Source organism: Chlamydotis macqueenii, chromosome 13 (assembly GCF_036417535.1).
Source record: "Chlamydotis macqueenii isolate bChlMac1 chromosome 13, bChlMac1.mat, whole genome shotgun sequence".
NCBI lineage: Eukaryota > Metazoa > Chordata > Aves > Otidiformes > Otididae > Chlamydotis > Chlamydotis macqueenii.
The window spans coordinates 5,393,846-5,405,940 of NC_141568.1; positions in this window are offsets into that span (position 1 = coordinate 5,393,846).

Here is a 12,095-nt window from a genome sequence, read left to right on the forward strand (position 1 = left end):
GCTGAAACTTTGATTGCTGGTTTCCAGTTTATTGTAGGTTTGTATGTCAGCTGAGTTTGATATTGTGCATGGTATCCCTTCCGTAAATGTTTTATGCAAATTGCTGAAAGCGCATTGTCAGATTTGCCGGAAAGGTAGCAATTTCATGAGTGAAATTCATGAATAACTTCCTGTACATTAAAATGGCCAGCAACTTGGTATTTTGTTCTCTTCTGATTTTTCAGGTGACCTATGCACAACATTCTCACTCAGCCTTGTGGACGAGAAGATTAATTCCTTTAGAGGCTTTCTTATATAATATGTTTATTCTGTAATCATCAGGGTTTTTCAAAACATTCTGAGTGTTATCCCCATTTACAGGTAAAAAACTGAAGCAAAGGAAAGTGAATGACAATTTATACTAATGCTGGTTGCCTAATTGAGACACCTAGGACCTAAGTGACCTTTTTTCAACTGCTGTGGTACATACACTATATGACCAGGGAGGAGCTTCCATTGCAGCTAGCCACTGTTCAGAAATGTCATACCCAAAGATCTCCAGTCAGAAGCTCTGAAATTGTGTAACAAGTTTGATTCAAAAGATTTTCCAGCTATGAGAAAGTAAAGCAGAGATGGGGATGAAATCCCATTCCGCTATGTAATGTTCAGGTGTCCTGACATGGGACTCTCTGATTTTTGCTTGCCTTTCTCTTCCCACTGCCTGCCATTTTGTTTCAAATGTGCTTGTGAACTTCAGCAATAACATGGGAGCCTTTTTCTCTAAACAAACCAAGCCCAGCATGTATCTGTCCTGAGCAATAGGGAGTGTGGAATAGAATAATATGGAATTACATAATCTGGGGCCATATGATACTACATAATGTATGAGATGTTTCCCCAAATACGAGTTCTGCTGGCGTCTTGCATACTACCTCCCAATTTCTTTCCTTTCCCTTCCCCCTGTGAAGTCTTATCCTGCCAAATGTGTTTTAATTCTCTTCCCTATTTATCTGCTGTTCTCCATCTAGACAGACTACTGGCATGAATGTATAAAGTCTGGCAAAGACATTATCAACTGAAAGCAGAGCTGCTGGGCTAGGCTTTACCTTGGCGGGGCTGCAAGGGCAGGAGGATTTCTGTAGCGTAGCTATAGCTTACTGAACTGCTGCTGTGCAATACTCAAGCATGTTTTTGTGAGAGAGGCTTTGTTAGGCTTTATGTGTAATGATTTGTTGACTTAAAGTATAAAGCAAATAATCAGGCTGAGTACCAGTCCTAAATGGAATCAGAGTAACCTTGTGTAACCTCTTACTACTTTTTTTTTTGTAATAAAACCACTTTAATAGACAGGCTTGCTCTGTGAGATCATACTTCGTTCTAGCAGCTGGCCCTGGAACAAGAACATTTAACTGCTTAAACAAAGGTGCTCTTAGCTTAGAGTGTGGAAGACATGTTTGATTTTTGTTTCAAGATGTGAAAAATCCAGTTTTTACTGCCAAGTCTGTGTGGTTATATGTTATTGTACATGGTCTCATACATAAAATGTGCTACCATGTTTACTCTGCAGAAGTGTATAAAAGAAGACGATTTAAGCTTTGACTATACTTATATCTCTGCTTTCTTCAGTGCATAAGAATTACCAAGCATCCTATTGTTTTATTATTTAACAGCAAGTTCTCTACCCATTCAGAGGTTTTACTGTACCATTTATATCAAAATTTGTGACTGCAGAAAAGACAATACAGTGTGTCTGTGGCCGCTGTATAGCACTGATGTAAGAGCTGTATTGAAGCCTTACTCAGTGACACAGAGGAGAGAATTTTTCTATACAAATGTCCTCTGGCAATTATTGCTGACAGATGTAACAATAGAAAATAATGATATTTTAAAGGAAGTTAATATTTCAAATGTATTGAGTATATTGTGGTACTAGTGACTTTCTGCAGTTGTCCACAGGGAATCCCAAATGCATATTTAAGGTGCGTTAAGGAAGAACTATTTAGTGTTTATTTTAAAACACTTATAAAAGGTAGAGCACAATGGAGGAGAACCTTGTCCATAATCTGTGGTTTCATTTGCAGTACACTCAGCAGACAGTCTGTAGTTTGTGTTTCGCTTTCCTGGAACAAATTACCTTTACTTGTGCGTTTGCAAAATGTGAAGTACAGCTGAGCATCTGTAGTCCTTATGTTTAATTTGTGGACATTTCTGCTTATGTGTATAATCTGGGAGCTGCAAACTGGAACTGAGAGATGCATGTGCCTAGTTTTGAAGACGTATATGCAGTTTTGAGGGTATGAATACCTGTACTTTTTAAAGGTAAGAAAGAGAAGAGGGATGATTTGAAGTTGTTGAAATATGTTATTGGAAGAGGAGAAAGTTGAAGGCTGTTAATACCTTTACTTTCTTTCCCCCATGTGAATTATGTATGTTGTAATAAAAGACCAAGTGTATATTGGGATGAATGAGTAATTGAATGAACTGTCATATCTCTCTCCCACTCACCAGCCTGTGGAATCCAGTTAGGGACTGTTAGCAGTGATCTCAGCTGCTAACAGCTAATCTAGCAGACTCACAGTTAAAAATGTTTGCTTATTGCTTCAAAGGCATCACTGTGAACTCTCACACTGGGATTCCAGTAGACCTCATAAAAAGTTACTGTTTGTGAATGTGCAAACACAAAAGGGAAAAGGCTCAGTAAATAAAACAGCACTTCAGTCTTGCAAGTAATTCTAGAGGTACTCAGTGTTTGGTTTATGCAGTTAATATTTTCAGGTATATTCTTCTCAAGTGTAACTTCCCTCATAGGTCATACCAAAAAACCCTGAAGCTCTTCAGTTCAAGAGTTAAAATACCTTGATGCAGCATGAAGCAAAGTTTTGAGGTTTAGAATGACAGTCTAGATAGAGTAAGTAATTCCATCTAAAAGTAATCTTCTCTGAGTGTGATGTATTTTAAAGTGTGTTTGGTAATGAATGCTGTAGTTAAATTTAAACTTGCGCAGTAAGCCTGTTTTATAAACCCATTTCTTTTCAGCAGATTTTTTTCTCATCTTAGAAGATGATTTTGTATGATTTTAGATTTTGAGAAAGACTGCAAAATATTTCTTTTCCTCTCATCTGTCCAAGCTTCTTATCTATATTCAGACTATGTAATAATTTCTGAGTGTTATTCAGTGAGTATTCATCAGGGTCACAAGCCAAATCACACTACTGTTCTCTTTGGATATTTTGTTCCCCAAAACTTCGCCCCTGTTCCCTCTTGTGGCCTCACTCCTTGTCCCTGTTTTCGTTGCTCTTTCCCCAGGGAGGCCTCTCTCTGTCTTGGATGTGTTTCTTCTAAAATGGGAACTGTTTTTACCCTTCTGCAAAAGAACTGTAGAGAGCTTAGAAATTCCTTAGCTATGTAAAAATGCCAGCCAAGGTCTAGAATGCCGTCAGTGATGTAACTGATGTCATTTGATTCTCTCCAGTTTCCTGACAAGGACAGGGAAATGGGGACTTGGTATGCCAATAATAAAGAAGATGTTTTAGGAAATCTCTGCTTCCCCATATGTTTTTTTTTTCCTCATTCTCTTTACTTTTAGAGGTGCATCCAATATTGATGAGAAATACTAAAGTGCAAAAAGAAACTTTTTCTGTATGATTCGACCTAAAAAGTTGTATCATATTTTAAATTCATAATCCCTGAAAGTAGAAATTGCATTCATTTAGTGTTTATGGAATCACCATTAGTAAGAAGAAAATATGAAGCGTTTGTATATCTCAAATAAGCACATAGTTCCTGTGTTTAAGGTAATATTTTCCATGTACATGTGTATATATGTTGAAAAAACAAAAAAAAAAAATTTATGCATTAACATTAGCAATATTTCATGAACAGAAGTTTGATTAATTTAGTAGTAATATTTTCTAATTTCCTGCTCTTCTGAGAATCACTTTTAAACAGGATATTGATTCTGTTTTCCAAAAAAAAAGAGCCAGTTTATTAATGTAAAATTGGAGTTGTGCCCAGATGGAAATATGTACTCCCTTGCAGCTATCTGCATTATACTGGAGCTAAATGCTGAGGTTCATCCACCATCCGCAAATAGTATCTGACTTTACAGCAAAGGACTTTTGGACTTCTTTTTACTTTTTCTTTCTGTATATCCTTGGTAGATTTCCTGTAGAGATTACATGACTGATATCTGCTGTGGATCTGGTCCAGTGCAAGTTAAAATGTCTTGGTTCTCAGTAGGAGGTCCAAGGCTCTAATCCTGGGCTGTGGAAATTAGCCTCTTTTGTCACTGGTGTCTATCCGTACCGAGTTATGCCCCTTCCAAAGAGAGATCTGTTGAACAGAAGTGTAGAGTGGTGTGGATGTAGAGAACAAAAATATGTCTCCATTCCCCTCTGGCATCTGAGCTTTTAAGAAAGCTTCAGTTTTATTGTCTCTCTTTTGACATAATCAGTTGAGCACAGTTCCGGAGTTCAGTGTGATAATTTGGATGGAAGGGGAAACTGATGGTGGAGTAAGGTGCCTCATTGATAGAGTCTAGTTTAGGGGATTTCAGTGAAAAGTACCTAAATATCTTTGCAGGTGGAGACTAAAAGCAGTTCATATGTCACACCGCATGTTTTGCTGGCGCAGAGCATTGAACCTTGATTTTGTGTAGCTAAACCTACCACCTTAACATGGTTACTTGTTTTCTCCTTGTAAACTGGCTGATTCATTTGTATTCATTTGAACTTAATTTGAAGTATGAGCTGATTCATTCGAATGATTTAAATGTACTGATTCTTTCAGAAATGCACATATGACCACGAGAAAAGTCAGTAGTAGATTGCAACAAACTTACATTGCAAAGAAGGGAGAGCAAATTCAATCTGCTGTGATGTATCTGAGTTCAGCTGTATTGGCTGTAGTTTAATATAAATTAAAATAAATTAAGTTAAAATAAAATTCTCTTAAGTATGATTAAACAACGCAGCTGATATTTTTCTGATAAATGACTGGTCATGTATGAAAACATCTTAGTCTTCCACCCTCACAAATAATTTAAATTTCATCATTCCTTGGGGTTTTAAAATTACTTCCAGTATTTTTAAAAGGGGCTGTTGACTAGAGATGAGTAAGCAACCCTTCTCTGAAGATAAAATAGACTCTTTGGCTTGCAGTCCCTAATTAATTTGTTGTGTTATCAGTCACAGTGGAAGTATCTGTATATTTTTTGAATCAAATATTGTTCATAAAAATGAAACTAACTGCTCATTTGCTTGTTAATGACATTGTGCACTCTGAGAACACTCAATTCTCAGTATCCTTACATTTCTGCAGTTATTTTAACAATTGTTTACAGTTTACAGACTTTGAAATTCTGTGTAAATTAATCAGTGCATTACTCCGTCCCTCATGTTTAAACTAGTTCCTACTGAAAGCTCTGTTATTAAATACCTTTCACTATGTGGGCTGACAACAAATCCATAGGTGCATTGAGTAATTCCAAGTCTTGATTTTAAGAGAAACATTTTATTTCCCCTAATCACCTTTATAAAAAAAATACACCCAGCCATCCTCTTTTCTTGTAGGAAAGCCCCATTTTCAGCTTCTTCATTTATTTGCTTACCTTATTAGTTTCTAAGCCCTGTGTTCATGAAGTTGTTTCACAGTTCTCTTGGAGTTGTAATGATTTGTGTCAGCTGCTAACCTATGCTTCTTCCTGCATGTCTTTTGTGTCACTGTCTCTTGATCCCCAGCCTCAAAACTCATTTTTAAATCTCATACAAACTTACTGTGTCTCTTTCTGCTTTGTATTGATCCTGAAGACCTCCCTCTAATGTGATGATTGTAATAAATGAGACTGTGCAAAGGCTAGGTAGAGTCTGATGAGCAAAACTGGCGTATCTCCCATCTCTGGGCTTGATCTTATTTCCATTCAAGTTGGTGAAAAATCTCTCATTGATTTTAGTACAGCAAGGTCAATATTAGATTTCCATGTATCTGTATTTATAACTCTGCATTTCTGATGGTGTATTTTTCTCCTTCTGAGACAGGAGCTGTGTCTTCGTCTGTGTTACCACAGCGTCTTGGCAACAGACACAAATCTGGGCTTGGGATCTCATCTCTATTCTAACAGAATCATACAATCATTTAGGCTGAAAAACACCTTTAAGGTCGTTGAGTCCAACTGTAAACTTAACACTGACAAGTCCACCACTAAGCCGTGTGCCTAAGCACCATGTCTACCAACATCAAAGACCGAGAAAGAAAAAGAGAAGGGAAAAGGATTTGGATGTTACTGATCACCTTGCTGCCACATTGGAACCAGTGAATTTGCCCACTCTCTGTTCAGTTTTATGAGAGAGAAGTTTTTCCTTTTCCTTGTGTGTATTATATACATATAAGCACTGTGTCTGATCTCTGTGTCTATACATATTATTATGATCCTTTTGTCAGTTTGTAGTGATAATGTATTGATAATCATAATGCTCTTACTGTTTTGATTCTGTTTTAATTACATGACTTAGTGATATTTATTAATCAGTCTGGGAAGGTTCCTTGAATTTAACTTAAACTGCTGTAAATTAACAGCACATAATATTCTACTTTGTAGCTAAGCAGTGGATATATAATACCAGATGAAATAAAGGAAGACTTAACTCTCCTAAAAATGTAACAGAATTCTGCAGAAAAGGAACTTCTGGATTCTAGGGGCCTGTCTTGCAACAATCTCTCAAATCAAAGCTTCTTTCTGTAAAACTTGAAGAGCTGAGTCTGTGGACTAAATGTATAGATAGTTAATTTAGATCGTGTATTGGCCAGCATTGCCTAAATCTTAAGATTTATGTGATCCACAGGAAGTTAGGTGCTGAGGTTTCTAAGTGGATTAGAGCAGAGGATCCATAACCAAGCAGGAAAACTCAATGAAAATATAAGGCAAATGAAGAAATACTATCTACTTCTATCCAGTATCGTAGCTTTTTTTTTCTGAGAATATGGAATGTGAGAGGTGTAGCTGTATTGCCCTCATCTCCTTAATGAATTTGAGTCTACCTTCTGCAGCATCCAAAAGCATATTCCAAATGATGAACAGGTTGCTTAGAAGTGGAGGAGGGCTTTCTCAGTGCCTCCCATTGCAACTGTTCTGCTTTGCAAAGAGCAGTTAACTGTTCAGTAGGCCAGTGAGAGAGAGCAAGCATATTGCTGTGACTTACTGTCCAGGGCACTTGTCTGGGAGGCTGGGAATGAGGTTCCTGTTCTCCTTCAGCAGTGTCACTTTGTGGATGAGCACAACATCTGGAAAACAAGCTGCTGTGTATATTGTGCAAGGGGAGTCCTGAACAGAGTGTGCTGACTAAGTACAAGTGGGTTTGAGCCAAGGCAAGGTGCAGAACTGAGCAGCAGCAGATGCAATCTAATCTTTATTTCTTGGCTGGTGCTGCTGCTCAGCGGTCTTCTTGATGACTCAGTTACATGGTGAAATCAGCTTTCTGAATTCAAAGAAAAAAAGTGGCTTTTATGACAAGGGAAGGTTCTTTCTTGGTAATCTTGTTCACAAAGTAGAACATTAACCCACTGCAAATCATATTCCCACAATATAAATGTCATCTTCCTTAATGTTCAAAGCACAGGTTTTACACAGTGAAAATTGGGAGGTCTTGCAGAATAGAAATGAGAACATTTTAGAGCATAAAGTGCCTTACAGAGTGAGAACCTCACCCCAAGCATGTGGGTTTGGCTTTTTGTTCTTGGTTGGCTATAATTCTTTTTATATCAGTTGAAGATGACCTATTTTTCTAGTGGTAAGATTTGAATCTCTATAAACTGTAACCGTTCTTGTCAAATGAACAAGACCTTCCTCCTGTTTTAAAAAGATAGTTATTTTCATGAGTATAACCTGTGGTCAACTGCTTTAATTAAAAAACAAAGCTGTGATTTAGTGTTTTTGTAAATCATATGCAAGTAATACACAGGCAAAAATAATCCAAGCCTCTGCAAATCTAGTATTTCAGCCTACCTCTGTTTTGTAAGGTGATATGAAGGCTTATTTTCAAGAAAGAATTTTTTTTTTAACATACGGTGATTACACATGTTAAGAATATGACTGTCTGAAAGCTATGTTACTGAGTACATGCTCAAAATGTTACCTCAGTGGGCATACTGAAGTCAGCCAGTGCTCACAAAAGCAGGCATTTTTGTATTTTAAAAGAGATTATTGGCACCATGTTAAGTGAACAGAGACTTTGCCTAAACACTGAGAGGAGGCTTGCCAGTGAATGCACAAGACAGGTTCTCAAAAGCAACTATGTAAATTTGGTACCTGATTTCCATTGATGCAAGTTTCAAAAAAATCGCATGAGGAGATGCCCTGTTTTCTTTAACTTGGAAGAAGCCCCGTTGCTGCCATGGTGTGCAGTACAGTCATCCCACAGGTCGTCTTAAAATCAAGTGGAACTATTGCCTCAGGAAGTCTGAGGGTTTTAATGGTGCAGAGATGTACCAGGTTAGTTTGCAAATAATAAAATAATTTACTTTGGAAGGGCCTACCAAGCTTTAGTTTAATATAGAGTAAAAATAAAATTAAGTTTTCAAAATTCTTATGTATATTTATAAACTTTTTGTCATTGTAGTAATTATATGAATGTTACTTAGATTTGATTTAAGAACAAACAGTACCTTTTCTGGAACTGGGGCCCATGTTCACAGCAGCCTATTGTTAATTAGTCTAAAAGACACCAGAGGCCATTAATGATGAATATAAAGATTTTTATAGAATATAAAGATTCTGCAAGCAACTCTGGGACATGTTAGACTATCAGCTATTCACTGCATTTATACCACAAGTAGACAACTACCGTCATCAGTAAGAGGAACTGTTAGAAAATAAAAATTTCTCTGTACTTGGTGTTATTGGTTGTTATGTTCTAAAGATAATAATGTAAATTAATCTAAGTTATAAACATTTTTCTCTCCAGTACATTTTATTTAGTTTCTGCTACGATGACAGTTTTGTGGGACTGCATTTCAACTTCATCCTTATGCTTTTTTCCCCTTTTTCTTCATTGACACATTCTTCTGTTTTAAATATTTGCATTTTCTTGTGGTTGAAATTAATCCTGGCTGTGTTGAGTTTCTTTTGCCTACTGCACTTTTTGCTTACACACACAGAATTATACCTATCTCCCATACCTAGCTGCAGTGAAACATTTTGCCTCTTCCACTAAGTTCGCTTTTGAATTGAATGCCGAACCCTTTGCTGTGTACTGCTGGGGACAGGTTTCTGCTCTGTCACCCGTGGTGTGTTCAGTGTGTATTGCGTGCTTCTGACAGGCTCTTCCTTGGTTTTGTGGTGGTGTTTCATTATGACTGTGCAGAGAAGCTGCTGGCCTCACTCCTCTGTGGTATTTTTTTTTTATTTTTATATTATTTCAGTCCCTTTACAGTGGCATGTCTTTGTGCTTGTAGTGGTCTTTTTCAGTGCTTTGGATATTTCAATTTTTTTTTTCTTTTAACTTCTATAGCTCCTGTCAGAGAAACTTAAAAGTGTGCTTTTAAATAAAAAGGCACCTCTTCTGTGACTTAGAGCGTAAGTTTCTTAGCTTGCTTGTATGCCCGACACTGTACAGTGAACACTGGAATCCTTTCTCTTTTTAAATAGATTTGCACAGTGCATGAAAACTGAATGCAGTCTATTGCAGAATGGTTTTTGCACTCTTTTTAAAAGTAATTCCATATAATTACAGCGCTATTTAAATGCAACCTGATTAAACATTTTATTAGTACTTTACTACTTAATTAACAACTATTGCTGAAAACAGTCCCCATACTGAGACTTATTGCCACTTAAGCATCCATCCTGATGAAATGTAACTTCCCATTTCAAGGAATATATGACGTTCTGTGGAATGTTTTTTCTTGGTTGTTTCTTGAAAGTGAGACCCTTATTTAGTGCTGAGTATCTGAAATTATTTAAAACAGTCTCTGCTTGTGCTTTCTGCATGAAAATTGCAAAGACTATATATAAATAAAATTCTCAACAATAATTCACATTCTTGTCTGGGTTAAGAATCTTCATCCAACAAGCCACCAAGTTGTAAAGCGTTCAAATTTTTCTGCTGCTAAATCAACAGTTGTGTTAGTCTTATGTTGCCACTGCCTGTGTCATTTCATTTGGTCTCTTACTCTCCTGATTTGTTCAATATGTTGCAAGCAGTGTAAACTGGTTTAACCTGTAGATGTTAACGTTTCCCAGGTATGTACACCCAGAAGATCAAAAAAGTTTTTGGGTATGGGAGTGCAAGAATGGGCAAATAATTTTCTATTGGTAACTGGATTTTTTTTTTTTAAGACAGTTTTTGATGGAGGAGAGCTGGGTATATGAAACAATGCTCTAGAGAGTTCTGGAGCTCTGCAGGATTTCTGGGAATTACTGCTGGGATGATGATAGAAGATGACTTAGAGCTTCCTGCATACAGGAAAGATGTGTCATGATTCCTTCCATAAACTGCAAGCTTAATATTGCAAGCTGACAATCTTTTACATTCCTCTTTCTTTATGAATTTCTTATAGAGGAATTTAGCTGCATACATAGGGAATTTGCTTTCAGAACTGAAGTTCTGCAGGACTTGATTCTGTTCTCACACTTGTGTAAGCCAAGTGTGAGCCATGACAGAATCATTCACAGTGAGTGACATTGGTTTCTCATCACAGTTATACTTTGGTCGTATTTCTGTATTTCCAGTCCATAAGATCGTGGTGGAGGTGAATGCAATGTTTGAAGAGATAACCTGTGATCCTCTGTTCCTCTGTGCGAGATTGCCATGTCTCAAGTGTCCTAGATTTTTGTCAACCATTTAAGCTCATAGTCAGATCAAATACATCTTCTTTGTGCAGATGTGGCTGCCTAATCTGCAGCCCCTGCTACAGTTGCTAACATCTGGCAGAAAGACAGGGCTGAAGGCTGAGGTAAAAGTCTTCAGAGCCACTCCAGCAGGGTTTGGCAGGGCTTGTCTCTTAATGCTATAGGTGATGGCTTGGTCTAAACTTTGGGCTTAGGCTTTATGAGGGCTGTTAGATAGGAGAAAAATTCTTTCATAGATCTGTGCAGGGAAACTAACTATGAGTATTTCCCTCCTGGTCGTACATTAGATGTCTGTACAAAATAAGTCTTATCTCTGTAGTTTCACAGCCCAGGCTTAATCCAGGGCAGGACAAACAATAACATTAAATGGACATTACTGGCTGTAAGTTGAGTTCCTGTAGAAGATGGCCCAGGCTATGGAGCTCAGTGAGGCAACATGTGAAAAAAAGTATTTGTCTATGTAGGTGTTTGTAGGATTGAGCAGGGTGAGCTGTGGCAGAGCTAGCTGTTCTCAGCCTTTAATTGGAAGCTGTATCTGTTCGTTGATGGGGGTAAGCTGTAAATTCACAGCTGGTCTGTAATTACCCTTAACTAACACTCTGAAGGTAATAACTGGAGCCTTTTTTCCCCCTCTTTCCCTTCCTCCACAGGTGTCCAATGTGGTTATTTACACCTGTGAAGAGTGAGTAAGAAAGTAGGTATAAAATGCTGCCATTCTGGTTTGGCAGTGTTTAACAACCTTGTAAATGAGCGTTCAGATTTACAGGTGGAAGATTGGGTCCTCTTTCAAATATTTTATTTTTTTTTTTTTAATCCTCAATGTTTTTATCCTTTTCTGATATTCTGAATAGAATATTTAGGGTGATCGTGCAAAGTGATGCTTCAGTAGGGAATTCCTTACGAGGTATTAATTTAAAAATGATTTATGAAATCTCATGATTTCATCAAGCACTCTGCAAGAACACTGTGAAGCAAAGTAGCATGCACAGATACTCCTTTGGGAATATGACAGATGATCTGAACTGTATTTTCATTAGGAAAATGTACTCCTTTCTATATCTGAGCAAGTATTTAGTATTATAGATTTTAATGGTCTCATGAAACCCTTCAGGTTTATCAGTGGGATTTTAGTCACAGTAAGGATCATAGGATTGGTTCATGAAACTGTTTCTCATCAGTTTACTGATTGCTATTTTCTTAAGCATTTCTCCTAATTTAAAATTTGAGAGCTTCTGTAAGCTAGAGGAGAATTGAGATGGTTGTTTGTACTAAT